Raw genomic sequence first — 14,165 nt, 5'->3', positions numbered from 1 at the left:
TGAAATCTGGTTGCGGCACGTTGCATCAGGTTATGAAAGCCCCCAATATCCTCAGGAGGAGAATCCGAAGGCTGAGGAATGGGTGGAGAAGGCATTGGTATGATATAGTCATCCCAAGGATCCAGAGTCGTGTCTTTATCCGGCACTTCACCCTCTTCGATCTCTTCCTCATCAGAGGAAGTGGTATCATGGTGTGATTGTGGCCCCAAGCCAGAAGGATGAGGCGGTGAACTCGGTATTTCCTTCTGCGGTAATGAGTGTGACTCTTCAGCAGGTTGTAAATCAGGGACAGCCTATTGTGAGGGAAACCGTTGGCAGTAATCCGCCAACATGGCCTGAAGATCCTGTATGAGTGTAGGAGGGAGATGACTCATTTCCCTATGATCCCAATCCCTTCTGGGATGTCTGTAATGTGCTGTAGTGAGGCCTTCCTGGTAAAAGTGCTCCTGGTAATCCTCTTCCTCATCTTCGTCTTGGCATTTTAAATGAAGTTCCGAAGGGTGCCGTACTATGCCAAACGGACCTTCATCATCTTCTTCATCAAAGTCTTCATCCACTACATAGGTCTCTAAGATATGAGATGGCAGTAGAGGAGATATCTTGCTGTAATCCTGCCTATGGAAAGTCTTTAATTGAAAATGAGTATAAGAGACAGGCGTAGTCTGAGAAACTGGTGGAATCGCCTTTAATAAACTTCTCATCGACGGGCTCTTCGTCGTCGACAGAATGGTCGTCGACGGGATCGTCATCGTCGACGGGCTCTTTGTCGTCGACGGGCTCTTTGTCGTCGACGGGGTCTTTGTCGTCGACGGGGTCTTCGTTGATAAGCTCTTCACCGTCGACGAGCTCGTCGTCGATGGAATCTTCGTCGGCGACGCCATCCTCGTCGATGGGACATTTGTCGACGAGCTCGACGTCGACACGGTCGTCAACGGAGACTTAGAAAATGAACTTTTTGTCGATGAGTCTTTTAAAACAGGCTTCTTAGAGATAGTAGATATCTTAGAAGACACAATAGGTGAAGAAATAGCCGTAGTGGAGACTGTAGCCGTAGACAGAGGGACAGCAGAAGTCACAGAAACCGTATGAGAAGAAACCAGTGCTAGAGTCTTAATCTGGGTTTTACTCACGGTTCTAGGTACCTCAGATTGCGAAGACAGCGATGACCCAGAGGATAATATTTGTGACCTCTGTGAATGGTCAGAGGCTTCATGAGAGGCCTTGTGATGCTTTCTTCCCTCAATGGAAGAGCTATCAAGCGATCTAGCCCTTTTGCTATACGTCGAGACCCTGTCATCCTCCTCAGCCGAGGAAGATTTTAGCCATAACAGCAACCTTGCCTCCCTGTCCCTTAAGGTTTTAGCAGGGAAGGTCCCGCAAATTCTACAATCCTTAGCAACATGCTTAGGATGTAGACAGTATATACAACCTTCATGTTGGTCGTCCACATGGACCCTCTTCTTTTCACAGGTCCTGCAGGGTCTGAAAAGAGCTTTCTTGTCAGACATACTGAAGAAAAGGTGAAGAAACTGTGTAGGCACTCAGGGAGACTCCCTTCCACACGACGTGCGGTGAAAATCTCAGGAGAACTGCCTCCGCTGTGAGGGTTCTAGAGGGTGCTAGTAGCTGATTGGCTAGAACTATTTCTTAGTTCTTTTCGTATAATGATGTAGATAGGCTACTAAGTTTTAGGCCTCTGGCTTTCTTTTAGCCTACTACTATTATTTACTTAGGCACTGCTTTTGTATTTTACCGTGGGACTCCCGCCTCGGCGACGGGGAATGATTCAGGCATGTGAATCTATGAAAGATACCCCAATACTGGATAAAAAAGTAAATTCATTAACCATCAGTGGTTACTAATCCATAAACTGTCAAGACAAAAAGACCAGGCTAAATTCTGCCAATTTGTAAATAGACTAGACAGCCAGCAAAATGACAGCCTGCTAAATGGAGTGGCTTGGCACAATGGATGGAACATAAAAAAAAGGTTACAATATTATTGACAATCCCTCATAATTTTGCAGAGGTCAGTCTCCTAGCACTCTGAAAACCCAGTTTAGCACCTGAAACCCAGGAACAGTACACACTACCAAGCTGGAAATAAAGCTGATTTGATCTCCTGGAACCCAAGGCCCAAAAGGCATTTTTAGGTCCCTCTATGAGGCATATAGCGACTACTAGACCGGCTGGCTTTTTACGGCACATCAAGCTGCGTTCTAACAGAGACGAGTCCCGGAGTCTTGGCGAGGCTCTCTATTGCATCCTAGCTTCAAGAAAAGGGATAAAAGCGACCTAGCTAATTACGGCTTAATCGTTCTCCTGGATGTTGAAGTCAAGGCGCATGCCAAGATACTACTGAGGGAATTAGAAAGCTGAGTGCAGGTAAAAGGCCCACATTAATTTCTCAAATAAGGTTCAGGAAAAACTGCAGAACTGCTAATAACATATTGGCCCTGTCCTATCCAGCCTACGAGTCCAGTCTCACACATAATTACCTTCTGTGTGCTTACTTCATTAATTAAGGTCACATGTTCGACTGCGTCGCCCGACACATTTTATGGGCGCAACTCACTAAGTGGGGTATCCACCCAGCCCTACTAAATGCAATATACTACCTTTATTTACACTGATACTTGGATGAGAATTAGGGTTGGGAATAACTCAATGAGTCTGAACGTTTTTACACAATATAAGCTTAAAGCAAGTGTGCGTATTTGCTCCCTTGCTTTTCATCCTTTACAATGTGGATGTTGAGCAGGCCAGGTCTTTTCCCCCAAAGATTGGCCCACACAAAATCCATTTCTTACTATATGTAGACGATTTGGTCATTTTTACCAAACTGCAGTGGGTCTACAATGATCCTTTAATGAGATAAATATTTACAACACAATAAATTGATTTTGAATGAAAACAAAACCAAAGTTATTAATTTTAACAAAGATAAAGAAAACTAAAAAGTGCTGGTACATGGAACCATATACAATAGGTTATGCTTCTACAATCTGGAGATATGGTTTGCAGATATACGCTCCGCAAGACTAACGGCCTTTTTACGAGTTTGGCGGTGCACCTGTCGGCCTGCCACCACCACGCCGACATCGGACTGCCAAGCCCGTTGAATGCCTGGAGGGCGTATTATAACTGTAATCTATTGGTGGACTCAGCGGCTGTATAGGGTTAATATGTGAGCCTTAACTGCAGACGTGCACGGTGTGGCATGCAAGAGCTGGGGTGCAGTTCTAGGGAGGCTCAACATATGCCCCCCCCCTCCGAATGGACCCCTAGGCCCAGGAGCGGCAGGGGGCATAGTTGCCTCTTTGCCATCCTTTTCATGGCAGGCTCACTGCCATGAAGGGGCAGTGGGCAGGCAACTCGTAATATGCAAGGCGGTGCCGCAGTGGCACCGGCAGCATATTGCTGCCCCCTTACACTTCGCGACTGCCGTGGGATCCTGGATCCCCAGCGGACACTGCATTCCTGTGATGACCCGACTGCCACAGTGTGTATACTGCGGGCGTCCCGCAGTGGTGGTAGTGGTTGGACTGTCACCGCTAGTATGGCGGTCCTGTGGACCACTGTACTCGTAATAAAGCCCTAAACCTACTGAAAGCAAAGGTCAAGCCTGAAGCACTTTTTTGTGTTATGCAGAATTAACGCTAAACTAACAAGTTATTTTACATCAGCAATTCTAAAATGAATACATTCAAAATGTGTGCCAGCGCTGCCTTATGGCCTCCTCGCCTACACCCTGGAAATCTCTTAAACATAATCGAACAGTTACATAGTAAAATCGACAGAATAATCTTCCAACTCCCAAAATATCTCTGCAGGAGGAAAGATCCAGTTGGAATTCTCCCTCGTGAACCAGAGTCCACCGTGTGAAGCTAATTTATCAAGTACTGCTATGACATTGACCACGCAAAAAGGCACGAACTAAAAACCCATTTTGCAAGTTGAAATGGAAGAGAATAAAGGCACATCTCACTCCTTGCCTGAATACTGCTTATCTGCACTAAATAACCTGGGTTTGCACAATATCTCCGCAAACATTTCATCAAAATCTGCACTGAAACACATCATAGAGTTTCAATTATCCCTAATTTCTCAGGAAAGTATGTAGTTTCATTCTCACAATCATCAGATGCTGATTTAATCAGTGATTCGTATAACTCATTGAATATTAGTCAAAAGAACAACTAAACAGACCCAACTTTTGCCTAATAAAAGGAATGCGTTTTTTGATTTTTCCAGTGTAGGCTTTTAGAACGAAAGGATCTTAAATTCAGAATGTACCACAGTAGTGCAGGCTTTACAAATATTATACGGAATCTATTTTGCACCTTGTATCGTGCTGTCCTGGAGTGAACACGGAAAGGTGCCTTTTTAAGACCTATATTTAAAGCAATTGTATATCCAAGGGTAAAGAAGCCATGACATTTTATTTGAATACAAGGAAGGTATCTAAGCTCTCACACGCTGCAAAAATTGAATGTTTTTTTAGACACTGGATAATAGCCCATGGTAGAGTCTGTGAGATGAAGATGTCATCAAATAATATTAATTTTGTTTGAACATTGAACTATTGACATAAAAAAACTAAAAATAATTCTTTATTATCACAAAATGCTAAAAGATAAGGGGCCATATGTAGGTGGCATACACTTTACCGATTCTTAAATACCGAATTTTACCGATTCGGTATTTAAGAATCGGTAAAGTGTATGTAGGTAATAATTCGGTAAATGTTACCGAATCGGAGAAATTCGGTAATTACCGAATCGGTATTTACCGATTCGGTAATGAGGCATACCTTCCCATTGATTGAATCAATGGGAAGGTATGCCTCATTACCGAATCGGTAAATACCGATTCGGTAATGGGGGGAGCACATTCAAGGGTGGCAGGGTGTCACATTGACACCCTGTTGCACCCCTGATTCTTCCATGTGTGCACATGTGGCGCACATACATGCCCTAGGGGCATGTATGTCTGCCACATTGCACACTTCACAGTGCACAAAAATGCATTTTCACACCTATTCGTCATTTACCACCAACTATTAGTTGGTGGTAAATAACGAATCCCCACACCCACCACACAGTCCCCCTACATCTCATTTCTGTATTCGGTATTTACCGAATCGGTAAAATTACCGATTCGGTAATTTTACCGATTCGGTAAATTACCGAATACAGAAATTATCCCCCTACATAGCAAAAGCCTAAATACCGGTCGGTAACGGTATATTTACCGAAAATCGGCCGTTACCGACCGGTATTGGGCTACCTACATGAGGCCCTAGGTGTATGGTGATGTTTTGGTTTACAGCAAGAGATGTCAGACTGTTTTAGTTGTGCTGACAAGGTGGGCCCATAACTGAATAGTATTAAAGTATTTGAAGCGCTGATCTATTTGAAAAATGTTCACCTTCGTCATGTGTAGGAATTATTGTGGTGTTAGAGGGTTAACTAATGGCATAACGAAACTTGAGGGGGGGCCCCGGCAAGGTACGTGGAGGGGCCCACTCTGGACTTAATAAGGAGCTCTCCAGCCAGAGTACTGTGCTGAGGGGGCCCTCTGGAGCTTGGGGCCCCCCCACACTGGGGGGCTCTGTGTTACGCCACTGAGGAGACTGTACCGTACCTTGCCCCATCTGTTTAAATGATCTCTTTCGTGGTATTCTTAGTTATGCTTCACTTTCATACACATTAATATCAATTTGAAGCTGACCACAATGGGGCACGGATTGGATACACCAACCAAATTTGTTGTCGTCAAAGATTTTACCTTCTGACTTTAGGACTTTAGGTCCCAATCCATGACAGGAGTCCACTTCAAAAACCCTCAGGACCTCAGGAGAGGCACTTTGAGACCGACAGTGTGTCAGGCAGAGGCCAAGTAGCAGAATCCAATCCAGGTCCACTTTCAACTGGCTAGCTGGGTAGTTGCAGGAAAAGGCCTCTTGTAGCTTGTTGTGGCCCTGGCTTTAACAGGAGGACAGCCATATGAAACTTGGAGATCACTTGTTTGTCCTAGGTACAGGGGAGAGGAGGTCCCATCCTTCAGGTCTCTTCTCAAGTCGCAGACAGCAGGTTAGGTGTTTTTCTGATCTTTTTCAGGTCCAGGAGTGTTCTAAAGTGGGTGCCTGGAGAAGCCGCATTTATGGCTGGCATGAGCACGTTGGTGGGAATGACTCCTCGGCACAACCTAACCATGTTCCTAAATGTTCCCGGGGCCGACCCTACCCACTATGGGCTTTTTTCAAGATGGCAGAAGTCTTCAGCACACTAAACCTGGGCTCTGATAGCTGGGGTGTAATTAGGGAGTGAACTATGATAATCCTAGAATCCTAAACCCAGAGAAAGATGTCTGGTAGAACAAAGCAAGGTTTTTCAGCAATCAGACAGTGTTTACACAACAATTGTTTTGGCATTGTATTTCCCCTCCTCGAAAGTGTGCCCCTAGTTCTATTTGTAAAAACTCAGAGACAAAAGTCTGGTGGGACAAAGCAGGTTTTTTAGCACAAGAACTGCTTTGGCATCCTGTACAGTAGGTGCTGCAGTCCATTAGTGACATTTAACTTACATGCCCTGGGTACATTTTATATTATATTCTTGGGACTTATATGTGAAATAAAATATACCAATTAGGAATATGCCAATTTGACCATGTTCAAATGGGGAGTGTTGGCAATTTACTACTGGTAAGCTGGGTTAAAGTGCACAGAGTTCTGAAACCAGCATAACTATAGGGTCTAGCAAAAGGTGAAAAATACAGGGTGGCCACACATAAAAGGCAGATTCCTACACTATTTTAAACAAGAATGGCCCTGCACTCAAATAAACAAATAAATGATTACTAAAAGGATGTTAGTGTTCATAGTCCATTACACAAAAGTACAGTTCTATCTTCCCAAATGAAAAGACGTAAGTCGGTGTTTTTGCTGTAGAAATGGTTTCCTTTTATTCTTTTATTCCATTGAAATTCTTTAAAATCACAGCACGCATTAGACAAGACAGCCGACGCATTTCGTCCCTTATGGGACTTCTTCAGGGCTTAACAAGTAAGAGACATATACCATATGGTCTTTGAAGTTGGTCCTTAAACGAACAAGAAAAGTAGCAATGCGACAAGTGAATGGGAAATGTATCTCCCAGAAGTTGCCTATAGCGTGAACCGGACGCTATAGCCAACTTATGTGAGATACATTTCCCATTCACTTGTCGCATTACTACTTTTCTTGTTCATTTAAGGACCAACTTCAAAGACCATATGGTATATGTCTCTTACTTGTTAAGCCCTGAAGAAGTCCCATGAGGGACAAAACGCGTCGACTGTCTTGTCTAATGCGTGCTGTGATTTTAAAGAATTTCAATTGAATAAAAGAATTAAAGGAACCCTTTTCTACAGCAAAAATGCTGACTTACGTATTTTCATTTGGAAAGATACAACTGTACTTTTGTGTAATGGACTATGAACACTAACATCCTTTTACTAATCATTTCTTTGTTTATTTGAGTGCAGGGCCATTCTTGTTTAAATTTGTGTGGGGAGGTTGTATACCACCCTTTAAGGACGCATGAAGGTCACGTCCTGGGCTCTTTGCACCTAGTTCTAATCTTTTCAAAATAGCCACCATACGTTACAACGACTGGTGTAGGGTTCTGTTGCGCTGACCTTTTTTTTCCTGTGCTTTTGAGATTCCTACACTATGCATTGACAATATATGCATTATTCCCAATGCTAGGCAGGACCTGCTTAATTGTTTGTAAGCCACACAGGCATTCACATAGTCCATTTGGGCATAATGTACAACAAATCTAAGGAATGCATGCAGTCTTAGATTGTGCAGAGGTGTGACTGGATGGGCAAGGGGTGTAACTTGACTACAAATTGCAGCATCAGGGGAGTGACCAACAGGCAATTCATACTAGGATCACGCCCCTACGATTGCATTTTGTAGGATTATTAAAAATGAATGCTTACAAATGCACTTGCCAGAATTTTCAGAACACTGAATTTGTACCTGAATGGACCTGAAAAATAGTGCAAATGTTCAACTCAATCCGATATTTGTCTAGAAAGGGGTGGCATGTTTGGGAATCATCTTTATTTCAAAGAAAAAAAATCCATGGTCTTTCCCCCCAAATTTTTTAATAGAAGTTACTTCGTTTTGACAATTTAGTTTGTCAAAGTGCAAGCAAAGCATTTAAGAGGAAATGTTTACAGAACTAATATTGTTCCTAATTAAAACTTGTTAAAAACTGAATAAGGCTCTACATAATTAATCCCCAATATAAAGTGCAAATATCTGTTTACAAAATCATACTTGGTTCTCAACTCAAATATGCTAATAATCAGTGATTTAGGGACCCACAAGGGGCCGGAGATGAGGTATTGCAGCCCGTAATTAATTCGGGTGAAGCCGCTCTTGACTGGCGTCTGCGGTCGTGAATTTGGTGCACGCAGCTGAAGTCAGCGGGGTGAACCGGTGCGACCCGGAACCATCAGGGGAATAAATCCATGTGAGACACACCTCATCTCCGGCCCCTTGTGGGTCCCTAAATCGCCAATACCAGAGAGGCACACTGTCCTAACCTGATGCCTCCATTCACTGCATAACTGCCCCAATCCTCCACGGGTCCCAACGCCTTGTGCTAACTTATACCAACCGACTGGCCAACTTGGTTCTCAGCGTTGCACCCGCTTTCGAGCCCACTTCCCGGGCATCTTAAGCACTCCTACGCTCTACTCACAAATTCTTTCTGCTCACACGTTCTCGTCCTGATGATGATCTCAATTCTTTGAGATCGAAACGCCGTCGACCTCGCCAAGAAAAACTCCATTATTACATTCATTTGATTGCGGAGTTTTGATAATTATTGTTGTTTTTCAATGCGATGTAATTTTAAAATGTCACCAGCACTTCCCCACTTCACGCACTTCCACTTCTTGTGTGAGCAACAGAACTACTGCCTAAAGTATATGATATTCCATTTATGCAGATAATAAATGTGTTGTCATTCCAAAAAACCTTGTGTCCATAAATATTAAGTAACAAAGTCCCGCCAGGACTTTCTTGAACTAGTTCCTCTGATTAAAACTGTCCTAAATTATCAGTAGTCCAGGCTACCTGAGGACCCTTTTGGCCTCTACTAGACCTTTGTTCTACACATCAACCTCTAAGGAGAAAAGCAACAGGTGCCTGAACTGACCATACCCCATAATTAATCAGGGGCCTTCGAAGAAAGTGTCTCCGTTCATTTATTAAGTGAGGATAGACGCAAAGAAGGTGTGGCAGCGGCTCCTGAACATTCCCCATAACAGATACTTGTTGGTGGATTGCTGAAACGCTCACGGTGGCAAAAAATCTGAGGAAAAGCAACCCATATGTAGCTGTCAGAACTTATATTTGAAATTAACAGAACATGGTTCAATGAGGAACTTTTGAATCCCTCTTTGGATGTAACTATTGATGACAAGGGTGGCATCCTTTCTTTTTCTTGAAATTGTGTCAATCCGACGTGAAGGACGTTGTGTGAATCTCTTTGTTGAAAACTGTTTTAAACTGGTCGTGAGGAAGATGTTGATTCCACAGAGTTGCAACACCTTTCATTTCCAGTCCTTCAGGAAAGGCATTTAACTAGCGGTTGTGGGCCTGTGAACAGTTTGAGGACGTTACTTCAGACCGGATTAAGGGTCATATTATCAAGGAACGGCGATAACATTATCGCCGCTTTAGCGGCAGGAAACTGCCAGAACCTAGGCTTCTATGGGAATTCTCAAGGGCAAATTATCAAGCCTATTATCGCCGCTTTAACCGAAGAGGATGTTTGTCAGCTGCTGCCCAAGAAATGCTGTAACTGCTGAATAAGAAGATCTCAGTCGCTGATCATATATAGTGAAACACTGCACTGGGTGGGTAGCGCCACTTTCCAATGAGCGTCTTTTGTGGCTACTTCCGAGCACCATTTAACCCATTTCCCGCTGTTAAGAGCTTTATTTGATCCGATGGATGCTGAGTTGTTTTTTCTAAAACACACTAAAGATGGGACAAAAAGAGGAAACCTACAAAAAATAACATTTAATAAAGAAAAAACATGGTTTTCGTTGAAACTTCCATTTCAATGCAAGATTAGCAGAAGTTGTCTTTTTCATGGAAATCCTTTGCATTGAAAAATATTAGAAATTGTAGTACTAAAACGTATAGCCTTCGTGGCCCGTATTAATAGTTTTAAAGATCTGTGCAAGAATGAATTTTGGAGGGTGAAGAAATTACGTGACATTCACCCTCAACATGGGTGGGGATTGACGTTCACAAATGGTGATGCCTGAGGCTTGTGCCGGGAACTTTAAGCCACTATCAGTAATTCAACAGAAGGAACCATGAGGAAACACAAGGTTGAATTAAAAGAGGTTGACTAAACAATGGGTGGTTAAATGAATGCCAGTATCCTTTCTCTAATTGAGCCGGTAACTTGAGGCCCTGTCCAGCAATCGTATCACTGATGTAATATCGGAAACACAAATATCGTGTGGACAGAATATCATGTCAAAAATATCAAGGACCAAAATATTGAGATGATAAGTGCAAATAAGTAAGTATAGATTTACTATTCTTAACTCCCCATCTACTACCTTGAAGATATATATATTTATATCATCATGGTACATATATGTGGAGTTATATACAGTAAAACTTTGCTTACCTACCTTCACAATATTTTTGTCCTCGATATTCTTGACACAATATTTTGTCCAAACTATATTTTTTCGCAGATATTTTGGCTGCAAGCCCAGAAATTGAATGGAAAGTGACAGTAACAACAGAAGTCTGAATGAAAAGGCTGACTGACTAATAGCTGGCCAGACTAGCAAACACAGATATCATGATGGTCCTCTCAGGTAACAGTGATAAGCAATATTTACCTATGAAGCATGGAAACATACCATGCTCTTGGCATATCATGGGAAACTCGAGAACTAAAAGACCATGCAGAATTGTCGAGGGGTACTTCAGAGCATAGATATTGTGGGCAATATTTACAAATACATCATGCAACATAGAGCAGCAACTGAAGTTACAGTGCTGCTTTGTGTGAATGGGAGTGAGCACAACAGTGCTATAGCTACTATGGCCAGGTATTGCGGAGTCCCCTCCCCAGTACTGACATCGCTTCCCAAACATGACACCATGAGTATCCCAACCCCCTCCACTCTCCCCCGTGGCATAGATGAACATCAACACAATGTCTTGGGTTAGGGGTCGTAAAACCCTAGCCGTATTGTTTATTCAAAACATACAACAAATTAGAGATTTTATATTTACCATATTTACAATATGCAGAAAACCCATCCATCAATCCACCATATTATGACACCAAAATTCGTATACAATGTATTTACATTATTTCAGATGGCTAACCTTAATATGTTATCTAATACATAGCCATTCCTGACATAAAACTAATTTATATAAATTTTTAATTTTCTGCGTATCTAGAATTGAGCCTGCGTGCAAGGTCATGACCTGTCCAACTACGTGCTAGGTCCAACCCCTCCTACCGGAGTGACCTTGCGCAAGAGACCCAGTTCCCCAGAAGGTGATGTCCCCCGGGCACCCCCTAAGCCCTCAATAATATCTCCAAAGGGGCTGTGCTGTTATGCCAAACTTTTGCACCCATGCGCCTGTGCTGGGGATGGCCCAAAGCCTTCCGCAAGCGGAAATTCTCCGCCCCCGCACCCTCCAGCCTACTGGCTGTAACTGCCACCTGGAGTTCCATGAGAGACCACTGTCACCCCACCCACCCCCCAGGCATCCCCATTGACCATGGTGATGCCTACTAAGGACCGTAAAAATGCCCACCAATCAAAACCTTACCGCAGACCAAGGATACCCTCACATAAAATAGTACAATGACGCCGCACGGCGAGAATTTTTTTTTTGTTATGTCAACAGTACCACGAATACCTTAAAACAGATTAGAAGAGAAAATTCAGACAACCTGCAATGGAAACACAAGAAAAATATACATATTAACCCTGCTGCCTCAGGGGATGGTGGGTGGGGAAAATAAAAAGGAACACTCCATCGTAGTAGACGGCTTCACTTGAAGTCAGCTATGGAGTGGCAAAGGAAAAGACCATCCCGCCGCTTCACAGGCCCTTTTATCACCCTGATTGGAAAACCAGCAATATCGAGCTTAAAATCACCCCCCATGCCTCAGAAGCATTTGAGTGCTTCCGGGGTAAGTCTATAGACGGCCAATCAGGGCGACAGTCTGAGTGGATGTCGGCCGCGTCACCACACAGACGTCACTCGCCTCGCCCCTCTATGATCTTGGGGACTGGCACAACTAGGTGTGGCGTGCCCGAGTCCCGTTTGGTGCCTTAGCAAAAGATGGGGCACTGCTCTTCTCTGTTTCCTCATTGGATGACTTTATGCTGCCATGACCCAACACAGACACCCTTGCACCATAGTGCAAGGGCGTCTGACTTGTAGTCATTATAGTTTTTGTGCAGGAAGGAGTCCCTTCCTGCGCAAAAACTATGATGTAAGGCAGTTTCCTTTCTGTATGTGTGCTACAGACTGCAATACACACACAATGTGGAAAAAATTAGAAGTAAAAATACTTCTTGTTAGCTAGTGTCAGGGAGGCACAGGATTTTGATGCAAATCCCTACCTGCAACTCTTTGTAGATATGAATTTGAGTAAAAATCCATAGGGAGCTGCCATGCAACACCCATGGAATGCCTTCTTGAGGCAAAGTAACATAAGGCAGAAGATTGCACTGCATGGTGTTACTTTGGGCTACAATCGAACCCAAATCTTGATTTGGGTTGGATTGTAGATACCAACCAAACACTTGTCGTCGGGTCTGTAACGCAAACCCGACACAAAGTGTTTGTAAATCTGGGCCCAAGTTTGTTAGGTGATGCTACCGTCGTTTTTCCTGTGGTGTGTTTAGCTATTGTGAATGCAATTGCAGTATAATTGCACACACTGCGGTTGCACTGTGGGATCAATCACAGTGTGAGTAAGGGCAATAGGGCGTGCCGGCTCCCACTCCTTCCACATGAAGATCTTTATTAAGTATTGATTTTTTTTTTAAAAAGCCCTAGGATGAAGGTACAAACAGAAGAGGGAGTGAACGAGAGAGAGGCTGGGACGGAGACTAGATACAAAGTAAGGGATTGCAAGGAAAGAAATAGAGTGGGCGAGAGAAAGGGGGAATTAGAGGATAAGAACGAGAAGAGGGAAGAAAAAAAGGAGTGGGACGAGTGAGAGAACAGGGATGGTGAAGAGAGAGAAAGGAGGACAGGGAGAGACAAAGTGATGACGGGGATAGGAAAGTCAAACCTGACAGGAAGAAGGACGAGTGGCAGGTGAAGGGGAGAGTGGGTAAGAAAGAAAGGTAGTGGGGAAAGAGATTGGGTTAAAAGAGAAGGAAGGAGACAGGAGGAGCAGACGGAAGATACACCACCAAGGAGAAGAGGAAAGGGAAGGCGGCGAGGGCCATGCCAGAAGGACCTACTCTGATCCCGCGCTCTTCTCCTGGGGCGGGGATACCTTGGACAGCGGTGCGCCTCGTGTCCCACCCCCACCCCTCAGGAGCGCGGGAGAGTTCCTAAATTGGAAATATGTGGGAGGGAAGCAAGGACAGGACTCGGCGCATTTCCCTTTCTCTCCCCGGTCGGCAATTCTCGCACTCGCTTTGGATGCCTTTGCTTCTCCCTCTTTCCCTCGCCCTTCCGCACTCACCTTTTCTCTCCATTCTTTCCTCTACCGCTCTGTCTTTTCTTCCAACCGCTCTCCCTCTCGCTCCGCCCTCCCTCTCCTCGCATTCTCACCTCTTCCTCCCTCCTTCCTCTTTTCCCTGCGCCCTTTCTCTCTTTATCCGCTTCCAGAACCTCGCATTCTCTTCTCCTCCGATGTCTTACTCTTCCTGCTCACGGACTCGCCCCCACCACTCTCCCACACCGCAGCCCCCTCGCACCGCAGTCCCCTTCTGGAGGCTCCAACATCCGGCTCCTGCCAGGTAAGTCTGCTTATAACCCCTCATCAAAATGTGTCTGCAGCAAACAGGGCAAGGGCAGCGGCTGTCTCTCTGCAGGGGGTGGGCGCCGGGGGTGATGTGTGCTCCTGGGGTCCCCTTGGCGCT

At 44.3% G+C, this 14,165-nt stretch overlaps 1 protein-coding gene across 2 annotated transcripts in view; it reads left to right on the top strand.

Moving 5' to 3' along the window:
* SSTR3 (somatostatin receptor 3) overlaps nt 1–14,165 on the top strand; it is a 386,046-nt gene that overhangs the window by 324,906 nt on the left and 46,975 nt on the right. The window contains exon 1 of one of the 2 annotated variants that reach the window (XM_085601351.1): nt 13,788–14,042. The exons of the other annotated variant lie outside the window; for it this stretch is intronic. The gene's annotated coding sequence lies outside the window, so the exon portion shown is untranslated. Of the gene's footprint in view, nt 1–13,787; nt 14,043–14,165 lie in introns of those variants that run through there. 2 annotated transcript variants of the gene reach the window in all.

The sequence above is a fragment of the Triturus cristatus genome, chromosome 4_2 (genome assembly GCF_964204655.1).
Source record: "Triturus cristatus chromosome 4_2, aTriCri1.1, whole genome shotgun sequence".
NCBI classification, from domain to species: domain Eukaryota; kingdom Metazoa; phylum Chordata; class Amphibia; order Caudata; family Salamandridae; genus Triturus; species Triturus cristatus.
The sequence above is the reverse complement of the archived record's forward strand: the minus strand, read 5'-3'. Positions and strand labels throughout refer to the sequence as shown.